The 26,348-nt window shown below is 39.2% G+C and overlaps 1 pseudogene; it reads left to right on the top strand.

Moving 5' to 3' along the window:
* The first annotated feature begins 9,710 nt into the window (after positions 1 to 9,710).
* LOC150019311 (DNA polymerase delta subunit 3-like) lies at positions 9,711 to 11,106 on the top strand (annotated as a pseudogene).
* The last annotated feature ends 15,242 nt before the right edge of the window (positions 11,107 to 26,348 follow it).

Raw genomic sequence — 26,348 nt, 5'->3', positions numbered from 1 at the left:
AAAGAACTTATATGCACGACCCATGGATACAAACTGAGGCAGGTGGGATTGCTGAAGTGATGGGGGTTACTGGGTATAGGGGAGAAAAGGGGAAAAAATGGGACTACTGTAACAACATAATCAATAAAATATACTTAAAAAAAAAAGTAATGATAGAATAGTTCCCTAACTTGATGAGAGAAAATGTCATGCAAATCCAGGAAGCACTGTAGGTCCCTATCAAGATGAATGCAAAGTGTTTCATTCTAAGATACATTATAATTAAAATGGCAAAATTTAAAGACAGAAAATCTTAAAGGCAACTAGGGAGAAACAGATAATGACATACAAGGGGGCTCTGATAAGGTTACAAGACAGAAAGGAACAAAAAGAGCATTTGGAGTAATGAAAGCAAAGGCCTGCAAGTTAGACTACTCTACCAAACAAGGCCCTAATTAAAAATGGAAAACAAAATAAGGAATTTCCCAGACAAAAAAAAAGGCTAAAAGAATACATCTCCACCAAATCAGCATTGTAAGAGATGCTAAAGGAACAGCTTTAGAAAGATGAAAAAAAGCAGAGAAAGAAAGAGAGGAACACAGGTAAAAAGGAAAAAGATGGCAATGAATAAATATGTATCAATAATAACCTTAAATGAAAATGGATTAAATGCTTCAAACAAAAGACATAGGGTAACTGAATAGATAAGAAAATATGACCCACATATATGCTATCTACAAGAGACATGCCTTAGAAAAAAGGTTATATAGGCTAAAAGTGAAGGGATAGAAAAAAAATATTCCAAGAAAATGGACATGAAAAGAAAAGCTGGATGGCAATACTTATATCAGATAAAATTGACTTAAAAATAAAGGCCATGAAAGAAGCAAAGAAGGACAATACATAATACTTAAAGGAATAATACATAAAAAAATATAACCCTTATAAACATATACACCCAACATAGGAGCACCCAAATATGTAAGGAATATCTTGGAGGACTTCAAGAAAGATATCAAGAGCAACACTCTCATAGTAGGGGATTTTAACACCCCATTGTCAACAATGGATAGATCTTCCAAGCAGAGAACCAACAAGGATATTGTAGCATTTAACTACACTATAGACAAAATGGACTTAATTGATATACACAGACCTTTCACTCCAAAGAAGCAATATATACATTCTTTTAAAAATACACATGGAACACATTCAAAGATAGACCACGTAGTAGGACACAACAAGCCTCAACAAGTTAAAAAAATTGAAATCACATCAAGGATCTTCTCAATCACAATAGCTTGAAAATAGAAACCAACCTCAAGGAAATAGCTCAAAAACATTCAAATTCATGGAGACTAAATAACATGCTATTAAATAATAAATGGGTTAGCAATGATATCAAGGAAGAAATCAAAAAGTTTCTTGAAACAAATGAAAATGAACACACAATAGCCCAAAACCTATGGACACAGCAAAAGCAGTGCCCATAGTAATATATGCTTACCTAAAAAAGATAGAAAAATCTCAAATAAATAACCTAACCCTACATCTATAAGAACAAGGAGATCAACAACAAACAAAGCCCAGAGTGAGTAGCAGGGAGGATGTAATCAAGATTAGAGCAGAAATAAATGACATAGAGACTGAAAGAACAATTTGAAGGGTCATTGAATCCAAAAGCTGTTTCTTTGAAAAGTTCAATATAATTGACAAATCTTTAACCAGACTCATGAAGAAAAAAAGAGAGAGGACCCAAATAAATAATATTAGAAATGAAAGGAGAAATCACAACTGATTCCACAGAAAAACAAAAGATTGTAAGAAATTGCTATGAATGATTATATGCCAAGGAACTGGACCACCTGGATGAAATAAACAAATCTCTAGGAACATATAATCTTGTAAACTGAATAAAGAAGAGGCAAAAAGCCTGATTAGACTTATAACAACTAGCAAAATTGAAGCAGTAATAAAAAAACTCTCAGCACACAAAATCCAGGACTGGATGGCTTTACAGGTGAATTTTACCAAACCTTTAAAGGGGAGCTACCTCCTATCCTTCTCAAACAATTCCAAAAAATTCAAAAACCAAGTAAAGATACAACAAGGAAAGAAAACTACAGACCAGTATCTCTGATGAACATAGATGCTAAAATCGTCAACAAAATATTCACAAACATTCAGCAATATATTAAAAAGATCATACACCACGATCAGGTGGGATTCATCACAGAGGTACAAAAATGGTATAACTGTCACAAATCAATAAACATAATACACCACATAAACAAAATGAAAGACAAAATCACATGATCATATCAATAGATGCTGAAGAAGCATTTGATAAAATACAGCACCCATTTATGATAAAAATGATCAGCAAAGTGGGGATAAAGGGAGCATATGTCAACATAATAAAGGCTGTATACTAGAAACTTACAGCCAACATCATAGTCAATGGGAAAACAAAAAGCTTTTCCCCTAAGTTCAGAAATAAGACAAGGGTGTCTGCTTTCACTACTTTTATTCAACATAGTTTTGAAAGTTCTAGCCACAGTGATCAGACAAGAGAAATAAATAACAAGGCATTCAAATTGGAAAGGAAGAAGTAAAACTGTCATTAGTTGCAGATCACGTGATAGTGTACATAGAAAATCCTGTAGATTCCACCAAAAAAATACTTGACCTAATAAATGAATTTGGCAAAATAGCGGGATACAAAGTTAATATTCAAAAATCAAAGGCATTTTTGTACACAAACATTGAAATATCAGAAACAGAAAGTAGGGGAAAAATTCCCATTTACTACAGCAACAAGAAGAAAAAGTACCTGGGAATAAACTTAACCAAGGAGGTAAAAGACCTATCCTTGGAAAATTGCATAAAGGTGAAGAAAGAAATTAAGGAAGATACAAATAAATGAAAGTATATACCATGTTCATGGATTGGAAGAATTGACATCATTAAAATGTCCATAATATCCAAAGCAATCTGTAGATTCAACACAATCCGTATTAAAATACTAATGACATATTTCACAGATTCAGAAGAAACATTTCAAAAATGTATATGGAACCAAAAGCGACACTGAAGAGCCTCAGCAATCTTGAGAAAGAAGAACAAAGTAGGAGGAATCACAATACCTGATATCAAACTATTCTACAAGACCACTGTAATCAAAACAGTATGGTACTTGCATAAGAACAGACACATAGATCAATAGATCAGAATCAAGAGCCCATAAATAAACCCATCTCTCTATGGTCAATTAATCTTTGACAAAGGAAGCAGGAGCATAAAATGGAAAAAAAATCTCTTCAACAAATGGTGTTGGGAGAACTGGAATGAGACATGCAAAAAAAATGAAACTAGACCACCAACTTACATTGTACACCAGAATAAACTCAAGATGGATAAAAGACTTAAGCATAAGCCATGACACCATAAACATCCTAGAGGAAAACAGGCAGTAACATTTCAGATATCCCATAGAGCAATATTTCTGCTGATATGTCCTCTAGGGCAAAGAAAATAAATGAAAAAATAAATAGGACTATATTAAATTAAAAAGCTTCTGCACAGCTAAAGAAAACATCAGCAAAATGAAAAGGGAACTAACCGTAAGGGAAACATATTTGTCAATGACAACTTGGACAAGGGTTTGATCTCCAAAATATATAAAGAACTCATATGACTCAACACCAGGAAGACAAACAATCCAATTAAAAAATGGGCAAAGGACATGAACAGACACTTCTCCAAGGAGGACATACAGTGGGCCCATAGCCATATGAAAGAATGCTCAACCTCTACTAGCCATCAGGGAGATGCAAATAAGAACCACAATGAGATACCACCTTACAGCTGTCAGAATGGCCACATTTAACAAATCAACAAACAAGTGTTGGTGAGAATGCAGAGTAAAGGGAACCCTAATGCATTATTGGTGGGAATGCAGACTGGTACATCTACTGTTGAAACAGTATGGAATTTCCTCCAAACACTAAAAATGGAACTTCCCCTTGATCCAGTGATTCCACTGCTGAGATTATACCCAAATAATCCTGCAAAACCAATTCAAAAGAACCTATGCACCCTTATGTTCATAACATTGCTATTTACCATATTCAAGTGCTGGAAATAGCCTAAGTGCCCATTAATAAATGAGTGGATTGAAAACTGTGATACATTTACACAAAAGAATACTATGCAGCAGAAAGGAGGAACTTCTACCTTTCATGACAGCATGGATAGAACTATTATGCTAAGTGAAATAAGGCAGGCAGCACAAGACAAATACCATATGATCTCACGTAATAACAGGAATCTAATGAACAAAAAAAAAAAAAAATGAGCAAAATAGAACCAGAGACATGGAAACAAGGAACAAATAGACAGCAACCAGAGTGGAGGGAGGAGCTGGAGAAGAGGGGCAGGAAGGAGAAGGGTCTAGTCAAGGAACAGGTATAAATGACCCATGGACATGGACAACTGGGTGGGTCTTGACTGTAGGAGAGGGCTTGGGCGAGGTAGGGGAGAGCAATTGTGGAAAATTGGGACAACTGCAATAGAACAATAACAATTAAAAAAATAATGGATTCATCTAACAGTATTAATTCTTTCCACCACATTCAAAAGATATGATCAGCTCACCAAGGAATATCTAACCCAAGATGTTTAAGATCTGAAGTTTGAGATGACCACTGAGCAAACCCAGTGTACAAGAAGAGATTATAATTAAGAAACACTTGGAGGTATTATGAGGAAGGCCTCCTGAGTCTGTGCTATTTACAACATTCCCACAGCAACAGCCTCAGAAAAGGAACAACAGGGGAGAAAAAAAGATCAGATTTGAGCCATTGACTTTTCTGTCTTTGCTGTTTCTCTCAGCATCATTGATGGAGAACAGAAATGCTGCTTGCAGAACTCACTGCTCTGAACAGGTACCAGCATAAGTATTGTGACTTATGGCTTGGGTAGGGCTGCCATGTCCAAGTGTGACAGGCATTTGTAGCTGGAGTTCAGGTGCTACTGGTGGGAAGAATCTTACGGCATTCCATTCCACATCCTAACCACCTGCCGATAGATCTTCCAAGACCATACCAACCTTCCAGGTATTTCCTTGCTTTTGTTGGTAAGTAAAGAATCTTTGATTTTCAGGCAAGGATTAGTTCATTTTATTAGTTAGCTGTTTTGATAAAGCCCTGGGAGCTTGGGAGAGATGAGTGAGAGAGAAAGTCCATGAAGGAGGTAGCTGGTGTGCCCTTTTGGTCTCTGGGGTGGGATTTCAGCTCTAAGATGAGAGGGGTCAAGGTCAAGATCTTGAGAAGGTTTTAGAACTTGACACAAACAGTCTTCTTGAAGACAAACAGTGCTGTCTCCAGGGCCTGTGGGACTGTTTAGCTCAGAATGGGAAGAGGGCAATTGTGCTATTATTCTTCATTAGACCAGACACATTATAACCCATACAATTTCACTTCATACCAAAGAATTCATTTTGCAGCAAAATAAATGTGGCAGTGGGCTCATGCATGCCCTTGGACTTCATAGGTGTTATCACTGCACCTCAACACCCAGAAGGAGCTGGTCTGATAGACTGGAATAGCCTAAGGCAATCTCAGTTAAACTGCCAGCAATATGACAATATCCTGAGAGGTTGAGTTGCTGTCTTACTTATGCAGTAAAAACTTTAAATATGCTAACTACAAATAATGCTGCTTTTCTAATAGAATTCATTCAACAGGGAGCAGCTGACTTCCCAGGTCTATATTAGATGTTCCTCCTACATGGCTCCTACCATAGCCCCTGTTCTCACTGGTCTCTGCTAATACTGTTTTCTGCCTCTTCGCCTCCAAATCTGGAGCAGAAAAGGCTTCCCACTAAGTTAATCTATGAGTTCCTCCCTTGTTGGTTGTCTTATCCTAACTGTGCTGCTTCAAATAATTCCTTTGTTATAGTCTCTTGAAACACCTGAGTTAGATTGTGTCTCTTTCTGGGACCCTGGCTTATGCAGTCATTCCCATCACCCCTTCATGGAGTTGAGTACCAAAATATTATTCTCATTTTACAATTAAAGAAATGAAGTCACATAGGGTTAAATGATTTGCCCTAGGTCATAAGGCTGGAGGAATGAGAATTAAATCCAGCTTTCCTGATATACTTCCATTGCTTCACAGCATCACCATAATTGTGCTCATTTTACTATAGCTAGACCTGGAAAAGTTTTTTCTTCAACCATCAGCAGCCAGTTGTAGGAATAGGTGTCCCAAATGATCTAGTTCTTTTCTAATTACATCTCTTAACCACCAAGGTGCCCCAAAGGAAGAGAAATGTACTTCAGAGAATACTGACTAAAAAGATATGAGTTCTGTGGTTTTCAAACATTTGTATTTTTCTCATTTTCACTGCTGACTAGAACTTCTTAGATATTTTATGTTGATGCTGATACTTTCAGTTTCAAATGCCATGTGAACAGTCTGATATCTGAGCATGGGTGGAATAATGGATCACAATTTTAGGTATGCAGTATATTTTCTTGAAGTGAATAATTAAAATTGGAGTTAATGATAAGAAGAAGACTTTGGTGCCAATAGCCAACCACTTGGATTACTAAAAGCCAGCAAGATATTAGTTGACAAAGAATGTCAATAGAATATATAGTGTTAGAGGTAAGTATGGTTTTTATTATAAGTTAGTCAATGTAGTATGTGAATCTAAAAGAGAGAGAAACCTTGCATGGATATGCCTGGAAGTCAAAATCACTGAGTGGCAAAAATTATTGTCCTATAAGGATACTTGAGTCTTAGTCCTGGTGGTGTGTTCTATAAATGTCAGTTGAATTAAGTTGGTTGATAGTGTTGGTTAAGTCTTTTATGTGCTGATTGATTTTCTTTATACTATCAGAGAGACATAATGATCTATTTCTTCTTTTACTTCTATCAGTTTTTGCTTCATGTGTTTTGAAGTTTCATTGTTGGATGTGTAAAAAAATAAAAATATAAAACCAACAAAATGAAGCCAGAGCTGCTAATCCAGAAGAAATGCCTTACATATCTTATATCTCAAATCTTTGGAATGTATCACACACTTGCCAGAATGAGTACTGTCAATAAATCAACAAACAACAAGTACCAGCAAGGATGTAAAAAAAGGGAACCTTAGTGCACTTTTGGTGGGAATGCAGACCGGTGCAGCCACTGTGGAAAACTGTATGGAGATTCCTGAAAACATTAAAAATGGAACTGCCTTTTGACCTAGCAATTCCACTTCTGGGAATTTATCCTAAGAATTCTGAAAATCTGATTCAAAAGAATACTTGCACCCATATGTGCATAGTAGTGTTATTTACAATATCCAAGATTTGGAAGCAGCCCTAGTGCCCATCAATGGGTGAGTGGATAAAAAGCTGTGGTACATTTTACCTTTTGCATTGGCATGGATAGACCTGGAGATTATTATGATAAGTGAAATAAGCCTGTCAGAGAAAGACAAATACCATATGATTTCAGTCATATGTGGAATCTAATGAACAAAATAGAAACAGAAGCATGAATACAATGAACAGTCTGACAGCTGTCAGAGGGAAGGGTGGGGGGATACTGGATGAAAGAAGGTGAAGGGATTAGCCAAAGAACATATGTGCATAACCCATAGACACAGACAACAAAGTGGTGATGGCTAGAGGGAAGGGGGGTGGGCAAAGGGAGGGAAATGGGGACATTTGTAATGGCATCAACAATAAAAATTTAAAACAAAACAAAACAAAAGCAAAAAAAAAAAAAAAAAAAAAGCAGGACAAGATAACCTTTGGACTGGGCCTAAGGCATCACTATGTCCCAGAGCACTGTTTGCAAAGAAAACAAGAAAGCAGATATTATGACTACTGGACTGATAACCACGGACTGAATATTTAAGAAATTGTTTAAAATTAGTGTCACTATGTTATGTTTTTTGCACTAACAGAAATACTTTCCTTCTATTTATGTGATTGTTCCCCTTCTCTTTCTCATAAGTATCCCCTGCCTTTGTCTCCTAATCAGAACATTATTTGAGCTTCTGCTTGAATCAGTGCTTCCATAATAACTCTTCTTTTTGATCTCAGATGACTGCTATTGCCTATTACTTTGAAAGGCCTTTTATTTAGGTCAACAGATGCACACTAATTTAAAATTATTTTGTCTTCTAAGTGAATTGACCATTTTATTGTTACATAGTGTTCCTGTTCACCCCTGGTTTTCCTTCTCTCTGAAGTCTACATTGATAAACTATAGCTATTCCAGCTCTCTTTTAAGTAATGTTTTCATGATATAATATTATATTTTAAATTAGTTTTTTTTCTTTTGTAGACAGAATAGAGTTAATTCAAGTTATTTTTTAATCCATTGTGGTGATCTCTGTTTTTTAATTGACATATTTAAATGATTAAAATTGACAGGTTTGAACTTAGGTCTACAACTTTATTAGTTTTTTCTTATTTTCTGTTTGTTCTTTAATTCCTCTGTTTTCTCTTTGCAGACTTGTTTTGGATTACTGAACATTTTTTAGTATTCCATTTTAATTTATTTTTAAAACTATATTTTTGCATAGTTTTTTAATGGTTGTTCTAAAGGTACAATATACATAACTTTTCACATCATGCTTAGAATAAGTTTACATCTTCAATGGAAAATCTAGAAATCTTACAAACATAAATTCTTGTTACCTCTCCCTTTTATATTCTAGTAATCTTAAATATAACATTGGCATATATTAAAATATTCATCATTGTTAAAAATATTGCTTTCAAATATCAAATATATTTTAAAGAACTCTAGAGGAAAATAATAATTTTGTATGTACCCAGGTATTTATAATTCCTTCTGCTCTTCCTTAAGTAATAGTATTCCAAGTATTCTTATGACATTATTTCTCTTCTGTCTGAAAAACTTCCTTTGGCAATCCTTTGTATCAAGTCTCCTGGCAATAAATACTCTTAGTTTTCTTAATCTAAGATTATTTTCATTCACCTTTACTTCAGAAGAATATTTTTTATCAGATACACTGTTTTTAGCTGAGAGTTCTTTTCTTTTAGCACTTGGAAACTTACTTCTTTCTGGGCTACCTGGTTTCTGATGAAAAAAATTCATAGCCATTTGAATCGTTGTCTCTTTATAGGTAATGAACAGCAATGACTGTTTTTAAGATTTTTTCAATGTGTGAGGAGGGACCCCCCCAAAACCCAGAATTATTTTCTGGAAAGTGGGCCCCCTTATAGTACAGGCTTCCTCCACTAGATGAGTGGTATAGGAACCCATCTGTATCAGTGTATCATCTGGTGTTGTTGTGAGAGGCTATATTGAACTTCAGAGAGCTTTTTTGAAGACTCAATGCATCTGCCCATTTCATGATGGGTAATTTACAAGCACACCTGCCCACACTGTGCTGAGTGTTCAGTTTTTGACCAAAAACGGCATGACCCCCCCATGCGCCAACTCATTCACCTGATCTTGCCCTTATTAACTTTTTTTGTTTCCCAGAAGAAAAAAAGCCCTCAAAGGGAAACACTTTGCCGATGTGGAAGAAGTGAAAAAAACAAACAAACAAACAACAACAAAAAAAAAACAGCCAGAAGCACTAAAAGGCATCAAAAACAACAAGGTAAAAAACTGTTTTGGGTTTCCCGCCGGCGGGAGCTGCGGTAGTGGCGGCATGGGGAGCTCAGAGGCTGCGGAGTCCAGCACCACAGCACCATGGCGGACCAATTTTATCTGGAAAATATAGACGAGTTCATCATGGACCAAAACAAGATTGTAACATACAAATGGCTGAGCTATACACTAGGAGTTCATGTTAACAAGGCCAAATAGATGCTGTATGATTATGTTGAAAGGAAGTGAAAGGAAAATTCAGGAGCCCAACTGCATGTTACCTACTTAGTGTCTGGCAGTCTTGTTCAGAATGGACATTTGTGCCAGAAGGTTGCAGTAGTGAGAGAACATAAATTGAAAGCAGTGAAGTCCAAGCTAGCTGTGACTGCCAGCGTCCATGTGTACAGCATCCAGAAAGTCATGCTAAAGGTCAGTGGGCCTCTGTTCAACACTGACTACGACATCCTTAAAAGCAACTTGCAGAACAGCAGCAAGTTTAGTGCCATACAGTGTGCAGCTGCAGTCACTCGAGCTTCTGCTGAAAATTCATCTTCTGAACAATTTGAGCAGTTGAATCTTTAGGTAACAAGTGAGACACAAGCCAGTAATGAGTTGACCACCAATGGTTTCAGCCCACCTAGTTCCAAACAGATTTCCCACCAACCTAAAGGAATTATGGGAATGTTTGCCTCTAAAGCTGCTTCTAAAACCCAAGATGCCAACAAAGAAACCAAAACAGAAGCTAAAGAGGTAACAAATGCATCTTCAGCAGGTAACAAGATACTAGGGAAAGAGAGTATGATGAGCAATTTTTTTGGAAAAGCTACTATGAATAAACTTAAAGTTAATTTAGGTTCAGAATCAGCAATGAAAGAAGAAAAAACTGTGGAACAACCTCCACTTGTCTGTCACTGAACCAAAGCTGGCAGCCCCTGCAGGCCTGAAGAAACCCAGCAAAAAAGCAGAGCCTGTTAGGATGCAGCAGCAGGAGAAAAAAATGGGGAAGCAAGTGGAGCTGTCTGATGATGAGACAAAAGAAACTGTAAACATGAAGAAAAAGAGGAGAAAACTCAAACTTCCTGAGTCTGATAGCAGTGAAGATGAAGTCACACCAGATTGTCCTGGTGCCTGTGAAGCTGAGTCACCATCCCCACCTCCTCCTGCGTCTCCACCTCCTGAACCAGGGCCAAACGCTGAACCAGAGCCTCCTTCTGTCAAGATCTTAAGTGGAGAAAACAAATGAAAACGGAAACGAGTGCTGAAATCTAAAACCTTTGTGGATGACGAAGACTGCATGGTGACTGAAAAGGTCTACGAGAGTGAATCCTGCACAGATAGTGAAGAACTTAAGATGAAGACATCTTCCATACACAGACCTCCAGCAACGACAGCCAAAAAAGAACCCAAAGAGGAATGAAAGGGCCCCAAGAAAGGGACTGCTGATCTGGGCAAAGCCAATAGACAAGTGTCCATCACTGGCTTCTTCCAGAGGAAATGAACTACTGTCACCTCTGTTAGGTCAGAGATGTGGACGGTTCAGGGAGGGGACCAAGACATACAGACTCTCAGTGTAAGTTCATTCCGTGCCTCATCTCACCTCGATCAGAAGACTGTTATTCCATCTTGTAAGGTTTATACTACTGGTTTTTAGCCAAAAAGAAGTCACCTGGAAGCAAGAGGCAAAAGAATATTTAAAAAGCTGTTACCTTCTAATGACATTTTTAAAGCACAGTCTTCGACCTGTCCGGCAGAAGAATTTACCCCAAAAGAGAAAAATTTAGAACAGGTTTCAGAATTATTTAGTGGCTAATCCACTGCACCCTACCTACCCTGTGCTCTGATCCGCTTATGGCTCAGAGAGTATTCTTCCTTGTTCCTTTGTATTCTGTGGACTTGTGTGGATATTCTTTTAATCCTTGAATTTTATTGGATGTGTTTACTACTCCCCTTATCATCCCTTCCCCCGCTAACACGGTTCTTTGTAAAGCCATTTTCTGTAAGTCTTTTAAATCTTGGGTGAACTAAAGGCTGAAACAAAAATCTCCCTATAACCATCTTTCCCCCCATTATAAAGTACACTGACACCTGGCTCCATACCAGCCCATGACTTGTGTTCTACCCCTTCCACCAAAGCTCTAGACCTTCACTCGCAATTAGCGGTTAGGGAAACCTCAGGCGGAGCACGAGCAGGAATGTACTGATGTGTTCAACTCCAGCAGAAATGACTGAGCGTCAACACCGACAGTATTAGAGGACTTGTCCTGTTGCTGACACAGGGCGCGCTGTACAGCGCTCTTGTGATTTTTGTCTCCTCCCGCTCTGCCTTTCCCACTTTCAGTACCTGAGGAGTGAAATGCAAACAATGAAATGAAGGGTAAAATGAGAAATATTTTCCTAAAATTTAAGGAAAATGAACATTCCGAAACAACAGTTTTCTAGGAAGTTCATGAAGAAGAGATAAAAGCACACATAGATGTTGCTCCTCTGTATTTTTAACCCTCTCATTTGCCTAAAAGTACAGGCTCCCCAAGAAGAAATGGAGAGACCAAGTTGTTAGTAGGTCTTAAGTGATATTAAATAAATATTTTCATTTGTTCCTTAAGGAAAATCATTTACTCCAGTGATAACTTTTCAGCAACTTCCATTATTGCTGAACAGGGGGCTCAGTGGGTGGAGGTGGAGTGGCCATGATCGACACAGTGAGCTCCGGGGACAGGAGCACGGGCTGGGCTGCTGGTGTGATTCACTGCAAACAGACAAGGGGTGTCTGACTTCCTTCCATCTCAGCCTGGTGTATGTCCTAAGTGACACAGCCAGCCAGCCCCTGGTAAAGCGAGTATTGTGACGGACCTTGGATGAAGAGCAGCTGTCACCTCGGGTGCTCTAGCCAGGCACCCCATGGACTTGATTAAGCCCAGAGGTTTGTCGTTACTTCTAGGACTTGTAAAGGCAGAGGCTTTCTGTAGCATGCTGAGTAAAAGTTGACATGTTCCAAAACACAGCCCCCACCTTTTTTTTTTTTTTTTTTTTTTTAATCTAAAAGGCTGGAGAAAAATCTAAAAGTCTCAACTTAAACCTTTACAAAAATTTCTGGAGAGGAATCTCTTTTAAACAGTTATTTTTTGTCATTGCCTCTGCTCATTTTTTAAAAGATACAAATGAAAAATTAAAGAAAAAAAACTGTTTTGGGAAGTGAAGAAAATGTCTCAATAGGTGTGTTGTATCACATTCAGAGTAGTTTGAAGGTGACTGAAGTTTAAATATGTAAGAATAAATACATATTTTTTAAATAAATAAATTCTGGATATCTTTAGTCATCCCTCTCCACCGTGTGTGTGTGTGTGTTTGTATTAGTTAGTGCCTAAGAATGGACTTCCTTAGGTGCATCTTGTTGTTAAGGCTTTGCTGATTTTCTTAAATCTGTGGGTTTATATCTTTTGCCAATTTCAGAATTTTTAGCCATTTTTCCTTCAGATAGTTTTTTAGCATCCTTTTTTCTTCTGTCCTTCCGAGACTTTGATGACATGAATGTTAGGCTATTGTTCCATGGGTTTTAATGAATGTCAGAATTTCACTATCTTTTTTCTCTCTGTTGTTCAAATTAGATAATTTCTATTAATCCTCTGATATCTCTTGTCTGCTATTAATCCCAGCTAGAGAGGTTTTTTTCTGTTATTGTGCTTTTGGTTCTAAAAGTTCTATCTGATTCTTTATATTATTTTTTTCTGAGATTGTCTATTTTTCCATTCAAAAGTGTTATTGCTTGCTAGAGCATTTAAAAATAGCTGCTTTAATGTGTTTGTCAAATAATTTCAAGATCCCTGTCATCTCAGCATTGGGATCTCTTCATTGACTTTCTGAGTTGAAATTTCCTTGATTCTTTGTAAACTGAATAACTTTGGATTATATTCTGGAATATTGTATTATGATCCTTGGAGTCTTGTTTAAAACCTACAAAGAATGTTGATATTTTGTTTCAGCAAGGAGCCTACCTGACGAGGTTCAGGAAAAAGTTCCAACTCACTTTCTGTCAACTGTGGTTCTAATATCATTTCAGCTGGCAGAGCCTTGGCAGAGCCATTTGGACCTATCTAGTGTATGAACCATCCAACAGCCAACCTGGTACATGGGCACTGACATATCTCTTTGTTCATTTCTCAAACCTTTTTGGTTTCCTGAATAGGATAAATACCAATTATATGAACTTGGGGGTTAGCCCAGGAATTTATAAAGAAATGTATAGTGTCATTTGCCTGAGCTCCTCCCTTTTAGTAACCTGCCTAATACTTCCTGATTCCCTATAGATCCTCTTTTCAGTTGTCCAGTCTCTCTGATATGCTGTGCACTTTTAGACCAAGGACCAGATCATCTCATCACAGCATAGAAACGATGCAATGACCTCACCTTTTTCTTTTTCTTTTTTAATAATCATTTCCTGAGTGCTTACTGAGTAGCAGGAACTGTATCAGATTCTGGAGAGCCAGAGACATTTGCGGAGATCACAGTCTGTTAGAGATATTTGTGGTGCAAAAGGAAATGATGGCATATAGTGAGAGATGCTGTGAGCCTACAGTGCCCAGGGCTGTGGGAGCCAGTGCACATATTTACACCAAGGCCCAGTAAGGGCCTAGGTGTTAGCCTCACGTGGTAGGTGGGGCTTATTCCAAACTGAGGACACAGAGTAGCATTTACAAAGATTGAGGAGAGAGTGAAAAAGCTGGGAAAGTTTAGCATGGCTAGGGGCCTAGAATGAGGAGGGGTATGGGTCTTTAAATTTCATCCTGAATGGGGTAGGTTGCTATTGATTGATTTTTAAGCGAGGAGTGACATGATCAGAGCTGCATTTTGGAAAGCTAGCCAAAAGCTATTTCTATGGTGTAGGGGGATAGACTAGAGCCAGGAAGATTCATTGTAGGAAATCCAGAAATAAGGGGCTGGGGTAAGGGTGGAGCAGCAGGATCAGGTGAAGGAACTGATTCAAGTTACTGAGGAGGGAACATCCAATGAGTTTGGCAACCAATGGCTGTGTCTGTGTTGGGGAGAAGGGTGGCTGAGGAGTGAGTAAGAATGAGTTAATGATGGTTCTCAAGTTTCTGGCTTGTCATGGTATGCATGGGATGATTAGGCCTTTTGTGTAGATTTAAAATATAGGAGAAAGAACAAGATGGAGGTGGGGAGATAATGTACCCGTGGATTTAGATGAGCCTCTGACCTATGTGCTGGAGCTTCTGAGTAGGAGTAGCACAGAGGAGGAACTGCTGTGGAGCTGCCACTAGGAGCATGGACTTCTTCATGCAGGTTATCTTCTCCCAGTTGGAGTGATACAGATCTCTTGATTTTTCCTTATGAAGTAGCTTGGGGAGTTATTAGCTTAGACTATGTTCTGTCTACTTCGAATGATTGTCCAGTCAGTGAAGAATTGTGGTATGCTGTCCTTGTTTTAAATACAATAGAAAGATATTTTCTGGTGAAGGGAATTAGTCTGAACAATTAATGTTCATTTTGGGGCCTTTTGTCAGACTATTTGCAATAGCATTTAAGAAGCAGAGAGAAGTAGATTAGCACCAGCTCTAGTTTTTGATGTGTTGGCTCCCAGCTGATAAACTAAGGAAATGTTTTATGATTTCAGCATGGTTTTGTAGCCTTTTTTTTTTTTTTTTTAAGTGAAGGAAATGCCAGTTCTTAGAAGAAACTGTGCCCTCATCTTTTGGCTGAGTCTGGATGTGCTGGTGCCCTTTCTCCCCTCAACACCTGGTCAGAGCATTTTAACACACTCTCCAGGGAGGTGCCTCCTCCTCTCCCGACCTTCACCGAGGGGTGAAAGATAATGCTCATTATCCATTTTTTACTCACTTCATGGTGCTCAGTGCCTCAGGTCAAGATACTTCTTGCAAGAGAAATGGTGGAGAAGCAATATTCAGAAAAACGAAGACATCACTATAATTCACTCCTTAATCATTCTGAAGTTACATATTTCAGATATGGAAAAATAGAAAATCCAGTTATGTTTCAACAGCATATATTTAGGACTTAGTATTGTGTACTACGTATTGTGGTTAGTTTCCTGGTAGGGGGATGATGGGTTTTTATATAAAACAACAGGGCCTAGTAGTCCTCACCTGGAGAAGCCTATTATCTTCCAGGGCAAGAAAGGTTTGCAAACAAATAAGTACAAAGCAACTAAGTATATCCACCATAGAGTGGGGATTCAGAGAATGACTGACTGAAGACCTGTAAGAAACTCTTTGCAGAGGAGTGCTATTTTGGCAGTCTATACAACTGCTTAGCCCTGGCTGGTTTGGCTCAGTGGATTGAGCGTCGGCCTGCGAGCTAAGTGTCGCTGGTTCGATCTTCCAGTCAGGGCACATCAGAGAAGGAAAACTCTGACTCCAAAAAACCTCCGCTGCCTTGCGGCATACCTCTTCAGGGGAAAGGCTAAGGGAGTAAACCCCGACAGAAAATCCGGAGCTGGAGTCCCTAAGGCGATTTGACGTTGTAGTCAACACCGGCAACTCCTGCGGCGCACCTGAAGCCAAGCTGTATTGACTCCGTCTTTCCCTTGGACCCTTCAGCTGCGAAGAGAGGGTGGGTCTGCTGCATGGGCAACAGCAGACCCTCCATATCACCCTGCCCAGGCTCTGTAGCTTCAGCTTCACTGGAGAGGACACTCCAGCGTCATCACAAGATGTCGATTCGACACGGGAGGAGACAGATACCGTGTCACTCCCGAGTCGGACTGCACAGCCATTCTCGGCGGTGCAGATAGACTCTTAAGAAGCTACACCATAGTCTCTCGAGGCTCTGTAGCTTCAGCTTCACTGGAGAGGACACTCCAGCATCATCGTAAGATGTCGATTCAACACAGGAGGAGACAGATACCGTGTCACTCCTGAGTCGGACTGCACAACCATTCTCGGCGGTGTAGATAGACTCTTAAGAAGCTACACCATCATCTTTCGAGACGGACGGCTGCTGATACATTTATAACCGATCCATGTCTGTGGTCAAATGGTAGCAGAACCAAGGGAGAAAAAACTGCAACGTTAGTTGACCCTGATACCTTCCTACCTCCACTAAATAGAAAGGAAGGTTTTTCTCCCTGAGTTTTGCCTGCTACCACCAGAGGATGCTTTTGCTGCCACAGAATTGCTTGGCTGCTGGGGCACAAAAGAACAGAGAAAAGAAAAAGTGGGGCTTAAATTTCCACATTCTCTCTGAGCTTCTAAGGTACGCTTGCCGATCCTCAAGTCATCACCAGAAGACTTCTGGATCTCTGTCTTTTTGTGTTCTGTTGTTCACTTCCAGTGCACTGAGCTGAGGCCAGGACACATAAAAGGAGAAAAAAAAAAGATAAACTCACTGCCAGTTTTGTGGTATTTCAAATTCTGGCCTTCTTTCCCCAACCATATGCTACTATTTAGTTTTCAGAATCTCAAATAGCTGCTTCCTGCATGCTTTCCAGGTTTTATAGCTTCATTTGATGGGAGAGAAAGGGTAGAATGTACTTGTTTCCTCTTACCTGAAACTGGACCCTTTGACCAGTGGCTTTTCAGTTTTGGAATTCCTGGCCCTTTAGTTCACTCACAGAGCTAGGTCTATAGAGTAACAAAGGATACTCTATCATAGCAAAAGCTCAAATTTCAACAGAATGTTTTTCATTAATGTATTTTAAAACATAATAATTTATGATATGCAAGTCACAATCCTTGATATACATGGAGAGAATTGTCAGGGTTTGTCTCTACCATTCTCAACCCAGGTACAACATGTTGTCAAAGAAGTACCCATTTAGGAATAGTCTTTCTACCTTCTCCCACCCCTGAGCCACTGATCAGCTCTCCCAGCACCACATAAAATCTCCTGCCCTGCTGCTCTCACCTAAGTGTGCTCACATTAGGTGTGTGTACAGTTCCAATACCCAAAGGTGGTGGCAAACACACAACATGACCAGTCTGGGTCACTACCTATCTCTCTTCTACCTAGAGCACTTCCAGCTTCCAGAGATTCATCCCTGCCATCCCTCTTCCCTGTGGGCTGAGTCTTGTTCTTCCATTTCTCTAGTTCTGAGAGTATTCTTAGAACAATCTGTCTTTGTAACTAACACTCCCACTGTCCCTGTTCCAAAGCAATCTGTGCCCTCATCCTTTAGATCAGTTTCTGCTTGTTGATAAGCTACACTGAATCTGTCCACTTTGATAGTTTGTCTTATATTGGCAGAAAAATTATCCTGCTTTCTATTTATGATATTTTTAATATTTGCATTGTACCGTAATGCACTAACTAGCATTTTAAGAAAATAAGTAATAATGATAACAATAAGCACTATTTTTCTAGTTCCTAATCTTAATGGGACTACCTATAGTTTCGCTCATTGTTATTTCTAATACTTTACTAATATAGTAATTGCATTAATATTTTGTTACATTATTCTATGCTAACATACATCTTGATTGATTTTGGTAAATTATTCATTTATATATTATTCAAATATTTTTCTTTCATTTATGAGTTTACACATATAAATATATTCTTAAATGATATTGACTTATATTTTCCTGTAAGTCACTTTTACTTAGAGATAGAATATGGCAAGCAATGTTCTAAGATAATCATAGAGCATCCAGGCACATTTTGTAGAAGGGCTAATGTAATAGATATCTGTTGTTTCTAGTTATCTCGAATCTATCCCCTCTTATTCTTAGCACTTCCCTAATTTCTTCAAGAAACACCTTCCTTAATGTCATTTGGGAAAAACTGATACCTTGTCACACCTATTCCAGAAGGTGTTATATAATCATGGCCTATCAAACTAGGTCACTCCCTCATTTAAAATAATTTAATTCATTAATGGGCACATAATTCAATGGGATGGAATTATATGACTCTTATTAAAACTGTCAAGAAAAATACATTTTATAAGAGATGCTGAGAGGGTAGGACATGGGTCTAGAACTATTGGACGCCCTCTAGCTATTATAAATAAAGAACGTGAACAAGAACAGAATCCAGAAAGAATTTGAGTCAAGATATGGAGAAAGAGAGCTCCTGACACCTTGATACTCTGGGTAGAGTCTCTTACTTCCTGAGTTATATGTTCCATCAGTCAGTAAGTTCCCTTTTGAAAGAAAACTATGAAATATTTTAAATATACAGATCAGAATAAAGAATAATATGATGAACATCCAGTTTTGTCAAATGTGTTAAGAAATATACTTTAAATGTTTTAAATATAAAAAATTAAGCATTAAAGACATATTTGAGACATCCTGTGTGCTCCTGCCTGATACCCATCTCACATCAGTGATAATTATTGTCATAATTCAGTGTTTATCATGCCCATATATGACATTATATTTTTTACTACTTAGTTATGTATATTTAAGCTTCTTTTGCAGATTTTTAAACTTTATAATTTTAACAAATTACACAGATCCTTCTGCAACTTGACATTTTTACTCAGTGTTATGTTTTGGAGCTTTCACCATGTTGTGAGATATAGCTGTAGTTCACTTAAAGTGCTGTGTTCTAACTTTATGGAAGTTGGAGTCATCATTCTCCCTCTGATGTTTCTCATATTTTGCCAGTATACTTTCTTTTCCCTGAAGCAAAGTTGCCTTTGAGTTTCTCTCACTTGCCTGGTAAAGACTCCTGGTTGACCCATTCAGGAAACCTTTAAAAAGCACCCATGTATTTCTCTCTCTCTTCAAAGTGCCTATAATCCTGAGCATCAGCATCAATCCTGGGTAAGGCATTGCTTTTGGGCATCTCTCACAAAGTAAAGGTATTATCCAGGAAGAGCCAAAGACCAACTCCTCAAATCCTTTGGGTAGCTATTATCTAATAGAAAACAGGGTCCTACCTGGCTGCTGTGGCTCAGTGGATTGAGCAATCGGCCTGCGAGCCAAGTGTCACTGGTTCGATTCCCAGTCAGGGCACATGACTAGGTTGCATGTCAGGTCCCCAGTTAGGGGTGCAAGTGAGAGACAACCACACAGTGATGTTTCTCTCCCTCTCTTTCTCCTTTCCCCTCTCTATAAAAATAAAACAAACAAACAAACAAATATATATATATATATATTTTTTTTTTTTTAAAGAAGAAAACAGGGTCCTGGATGGAGAGAAATAGATAATTCTCTCCATGTGAGATTTTAAAGAAGGACTGAACTGAGCTGGATTGTAATTGGGGAAACCCTAGGAATCCAGTATTGGCATAAGAGCACCAGGCACCTGAGAAGCCTTAACAGCTTACCTTAGAGGGGGAGACATGTAAGATCAAATTTGTTTATGAAAGACAGCAGGGTCTAATCAGACAGACCCGGCTTCAAAGCTTCATTTAGTTATTTACTGTCTTTGTGACCCTTGGCAAGCCATTTGAGTTCCTGAGCCATGACTGCTTCAATTGTAAAATGAGATGAGTTATACCTGCCTTTAAAGGTTGATTATATAATAATGTGATGAACATGTAGTGTCTGGTGAACAGTAGAACCTCAATGATGAAGGTTATTATTAGCAATTTAGCCAGTCCCATCAGTCAGGTCTGCCATCAACATTGGTGATTCCCCAGGGATTTTACTATGGAACTCTACCTTGGGAATAGTTTGCCTTGGGCCCAGATTCAAAGCTGGAGCTTAAAGAGAAGTTTATTGGGGGGTTATTTTTTCTTCAAGCAAGGACATCTCTTGGAAGTCTGGTGATCTGGAGTAGTTACCTAGCATGACATCCATTCTCCTAGCTTTTAACACAGGAAATTATCAGGTTAAAAGGAACTTGAAGAGCAACTACAAGGGTCAGGGATGGGGGAATGGGATTAGCATGAAGAGAAGGGGAAGAAGAAAAAAGTGGAATGTCTAATTTTTTTGAAACTTGTGTGAAGGGTGTAATAAGGGTCAGATATATTTGGGGCTAATTTCATATCTGTGTTTGAGCCTCAGGCCAGGTGACATGTCTCTTCTGGGTGCCCTCTCAAGTTAATGACCATTCTTTAGGTCGTCGTCGGCAGCCGTCCGTCTCGAGAGACGATGGTGTAGCTTCTTAAGTGTCTATCTGCACCGCCGAGAATGGCTGTGCAGTCCGACTCAGGAGTGACACGGCATCTGTCTCCTCCCGTGTTGAATTGACATCTTGCGATGACGCTGGAGTGTCCTCTCCAGTGGAGCTGAAGCTACAGAGCCTGGGCAGGGTGATATGGAGGGTCTGCTGTTGCCCATGCAGCAGACCCCCCCTCTCTTCGCAGCTGAAGGGTCCAAGGGAAAGACAGAGTCAATACAGCTTGGCTTCAGGTGCGCCGCAGGAGTTGCCGGTGTTGACTACAACGTCAAACCGCCTTAGGGACTCCGGCTCTGGATTTTCTGTCGGGGTTTACTCCCTTAGCCTTTCCCCTGAAGAGGTATGCCGCAAGGCAGCGGAGGTTTTTTGGAGTCAGAGTTTTCCTTCTCTGATGTACCCTGACTGGAAGATCGAACCAGCGACACTTAGCTCGCAGGCCGACGCTCAATCCACTGAGCTAAACCAGCCAGGGCTACCATTCTTTAGGTACTGCATTAGGAAGTGTTGTATTCCAAGAGATCTTTATAATGGTAGAAAAATCCAGAGAAAATGGACACATGATGACATGAAAGGAAATGGACTGATTTTTATCATAAGAAGTCCTCCCAGACCTGCCAATACCTCCCCCTCTCTCCAGACTCATTGGGAACCTAACCTCTGGAATACCCTCTTCCCCTGCCAGCCTCCATGAGCAGCTCCAGTCTCCTCATCTCATTGCTCCCTCTTGTCCCCACTGCTGCTCACAAGCTACCCAAGCATAGCTGGTGAGTGAATGATGATTGTTGACTGTAATCCTGTCTTCAAAGACAAGAGAGCACTTGTTTATGTGACTCTGTGCAGGTAACCTGCATTGTCATGAAGAAGGCTTGGCTTTCACTGAAAGTGGACTTGAATGACTACATCTTTATTGCAGGGATCCCAGGTGATTTCTCCTCTCCTGCCCAGTGCACAACAGAAGGAAACTGGGGGATAATGGAGGTGTTTTGCCAGTTTGTGACAACTTAAGAAGAGTCCCTTCATTGGAAAAAGAAATGATGCCCTACCCTGTGTTGGAAAGGTAGTGAAGCAATCAAGTTTGGGCTAATTTTTCAGTCCTTTCAAGAATGCAGTTAGAGTAATGATGCGCTTACAGCTGAAATGGAAGGGAGCTCCCAGAAAAGGTTGGAAGTCGCAATGCTCTTCAACCCTTTAGAAATACCTAAAACTCGAAGACCATCAATGCTGGATACCCCTCAAGAGATTCTGAGGTCATTGGTTTAGGGTGGGCATAAGCTTTTTTCTGTTGTAATTTTTCAGATTACAATGTGGTGCCAGGGAGAAGAGTCACTGGGACAGAGAATTCTTCCACTTCAAGGTCGTATGTGTGTTGAGACAGTTACAGTATAAAATGGCAGCTGATTTGGGGAGCCAGGGTTTCACCTGCCGTTAGTGTGAGCTCTGCTGCAAAAGCTGTAATCACTTAGAACAGGTTATACCCAGGGAGTCCAAGGGAAATGGGGACTTCTGGGTGACTGAGAGAGAACCCCACGTAGGAAAAGACTGATGGGCCCTGAAGAGTCCCAGGAACAGGACCTCAGAGGTTTCTCTTCCCTCTTAAACCCCTAAACCACAACATTTTGAATGATACGTGTACAAATAATAAAAGCAGTTGTGCCTGTGGGTGCTTTGTGAGTGAATGCAACATAGTAATAAAAACAAGTTACTGACTGCATTGCTCTTGGTCAGAGAATGTGTGCTGGCCTATGCAAACCCTTTGTCAATAGAAAATATTACACTGATTGGTAGAAGGAACAAAGAGGCTATGGAATACTTGCAATGTTTTTTCTTATACTGGATACTGGTTATATAGGTGTGTTCAACTTATAAAAATTCATAGGGCTCTTTATGAATTTGCACTTTCAGTCTGTACGAAGTACTAAAAAATAAAAAAAATGACTAACCATTGCTTCCTTTCAAGACGCGTATGGGGTAAGATAATTCTTACCATTGGGAAAATAAACGTCTATACTGAACTCTTCCACTTAGAGTGAGGGAGGAGGAAAATGAGGGTGGGGTAGGGGCTGAAGAAAAACAGAAATTGCAAAGTCTCCAGTTCTTCAGTGTGGCACAGGGCTGAGCTCCTGAGGAAATGCCTTTTGTTTAGGAAAGTGGTGAATGTAGTTTCAAAGATGCAAACATGAACCCCAACCTGAGGAGGGAGTGGAGAGCTAATTGCTCTGCCCTGTAAATGCAGGGAAGGGATCTAGAGAAGCAGCGATTAAGTGGGGGATACCTGAGGGAGAGGACTGATTAAGCTGTGTGATGGCAGGTGGAGCCTGGAGAAAAGATGGCTGGAAAATAACGGGATGCATTCTGCAGATGCAGTGGTGGAAGAACTTTTAAGAAAAAGGGTATCTAATATCTAATTTCAAGTTGTTTATTAGGCTGCAGTGAAAACCTGCTCCATTGCTCCGAATCCCCGGTAACACCTGCTATTCTAGCTACCCTGCTACCCACCTGCCATATATCATAAATCAGCCAGATGGAAGGGTAATGTAACTTAATAACCCAGAGAGAATATAGGTTGGTTTGGATATTTTAACTGGCTTGTTGCAGAACATTGGATTGAATTTTCTTTTAATGACGATAACATGCCTGCAACTTGGTCTCTCAAACTGTAAAATGGAAAAGTGTAAAAACTGACCTGGGCCCCTTGTGAGGTAGATTAATTCTGACACATAGATTATAACTGCTATTTTCATTTTCAAGTGTAAACAATCAGTGTCTCACTGACAACCGTGATGTGGGACAAAGAGCAATAAAACTTGAAGTCAGATGATCTACATTCCACGGGAAAGCTACTTAATATCTCTGTTTCTTTCCTCATCTATAAAATGGAGGAAAATAACTCCCAAATAAAGATATGCTGAGATAAACAGAAGAATGTACTTGAAGTAAGTTCTTCAGAAGATGGCATATGGTGAATAATAAATATTAACATCTTTCCTTCTTTCACTTACATAATATTGCATGTAGAAGTATTTTGCAAATTGCAAAGCAACAAAATAATTGTTAGTAAAATTAGTGAGAACTGAAATTTGTTGACTATTTCAAAAGTATGTTCTTCATAAGAGCAAATTTCTAGAAGCAGAAATAATATTTTTATGGAACAAATTAAATTAATGGTTTTAGTGCAGGGATTTTCAATGGGACTGATTATTTCCCTCAGGAAACACTTGGCAACACCTGAAGATTCTTGGTTGTCACAAATGGGAGACTGCCACTGGCATCTAATGAGTAGAAGCCACGGGTGCTGCTGAATATCAGAGTGCTCAGAACAGTGTCCTACAGTAAAGAAGTATCCAGCTCAAAATGCCAGTGACACTGTTGAGAAACTGGTAGTAAGGACAGTTATTCTGGTTAGTCTTGTTTCCAACTTTGTTGATGCCTATGCACATATTAATGTTTCTTAACTATAAAGTATTCATCGGATAGCCTGTGAACTCTCATAAATAATGGGAAATTTTTATTCTAAAGCGATTGTGTGTTCATGCCTATATAAATCATATGCCTGTAATGGCAATACAACCCTTGTGTTCAGCCCCAGAGAAGTCTAGAAAACACTGTCACTACACATTCTTCTCCTCACCTCATCAAAAACTGTATATATTTAAAATGTTACCATTTTGAAACCTGTACAGCCCTGCTTATCTCAAGCAATACTTGGTAAATGAAATTCCACTGTACTTAACTCATTGCAGAATTCAACAATATAGATGGAGTTCTTTCCAGTAGAGGTGATTGTTTCAGAGTAAGAACTCTTCTTCATACCCATACTAAATTTTAACCTTAGAAATCAGAATGAGATAACTCAGAGCTAGAAAAAAAAATGTTCAGAAACATTTCTGTCACTGTCCAATAATTGTCAGAAATGTTCTTCCCAGCTATGAATCTCACAGAAGGTGTAGCTGGTAACCTGGAGCAACTGAGCTCTTGGTACTGCTCTTCAGCTTCTTCATCTCCTATTGACAATGCCATTATGGCTGCCATCCAATTACTGGCACCATGACAGGGCTTGGAAGTCCAACAGCAAGGTCAGAGTTGGGTCAGGGGCAAAGGATCCTGGGAAAGTTGGGTGAGACAGGCAGCACAAAGTTGTTATAGAGTGCAGTAATAATGATCTTATAATTTACTTTGTATTTTCACAACACACTATCTAATCCTTTTAACAACCCAATGATGTAAGCAAAGTAAATAATTTTATCCCTAGTTTGTGTGTGTATTACATGTCATTGAGTCAGCTCTGACTCCTGGTGACCCTCTGAATGAATGATGTTCACAATGTCCTGTCCTCAATAGCCTGGCTCAGCTCCTATACACTCATGCCTATGGCTTCTTTCATGGAGCCAGTCCATCCCATATTTGATTTTCCTCTTTTCCTGAGACTTTCTATTTTTCCCACCATTACTATCTTTTCCAAAGAACCCTGTCCTCTCATAATGTGCCTGAAGTAGTACAGCTTCAGTTTTGTCATTTTTATGATGTTTTTCTAGCTTACAGATGAAAAAAAAAAAAAAAAGGTCTATAAAGTTTGAGTGTCTTTCTTGAAATCATGCTATGTCTAGGATCCAGATCTCCCATATTCCTAATCTAGAATTCTGCATGCTATAGCACACCAAGATGTAAAACTTACCCTCTGGTCCTTTCATTTGAGTTCTCTCTCTCTCCCTCTCCCCCAACCCTTCCATCTCCCTCTTACAGACTCACTGAGAATGCTTTTATTGATATTAGAGTGTAACAGTGGGGATTGTAACCCACTCAACCATTCTTTTGACACAGTTTCTGTAAATGCTGACGCTAACTAATATGTAGCTTGTAGATAAATAGCTTGTTTGTATAAAAATCCTAGAAACTAACTTCAAAAGATGCAGACTCTGGCCTTTAAGCACCCCAGTTCTGTGGAGATTTTCTGACCATCATCCACGGAGCCAGAGTGACCTGAAGCCAGGATGATGAAACCAGCATGACACACACTGTGTTTGTCTGCACGTAGAGAACTTTTCAACACCCTTCCTTGATCTTTTTGTCTCTTCCCCTATCCTTCCTTATAAAACCTCTGCCTTCACTGAGATGGTGGAGATGGGCTTTGAGATATGAGTCCCCTATCTTTCCAGAAAGATGAGCTTTGAGATATGAGTCTCCCATCTTCCAGATGGCCAGCATCTGAATAAATCACTTTCCTTTACATCAGCACCTACATCTTGAGGGTTGGCTTTTGCAGCATCACGACACTGGACCTGCTTTCAGTTGCAAGAGAAAGGGAGAAAGAAAAAAAGAAACATCGATTGGTTGCCTCCAACCAGGGATCAAACCTGCAAACTTCTGGTACATGAGATGATGCTGCAACTAACTGAGACCATCAGCCAGGGCTCCTTTGAGTTATCTTGATTTGTTTAGCTTGTCTTGGCCACAGGAATGCAGAGGAGAGCTGGATATTCTGGTCTGGTAGAGTGGCCTTCAGACTGCAGAAAAGGGGCAGTGATTCTTCAGCAGAACAGAGAGATTTTAACTCACTGTCATTCTCTAAACCAAAAAGGACCAACCATGCAAAAATATTTTGGAAAATCATTTATTTCCTAAAGTGTCATTTTCAGACCATAATCAATCATCCAGCAAGAATTTTTCAAATTAGCCATTAAAGAAAATAATAAATAA

The sequence above is a fragment of the Furipterus horrens genome, unplaced genomic scaffold (assembly GCF_987537825.1).
Source record: "Furipterus horrens unplaced genomic scaffold, mFurHor1.1.pri manual_scaffold_2, whole genome shotgun sequence".
Classification (NCBI taxonomy): Eukaryota; Metazoa; Chordata; class Mammalia; order Chiroptera; family Furipteridae; genus Furipterus; species Furipterus horrens.
This window is presented reverse-complemented; position numbering and strand designations above follow the sequence as displayed.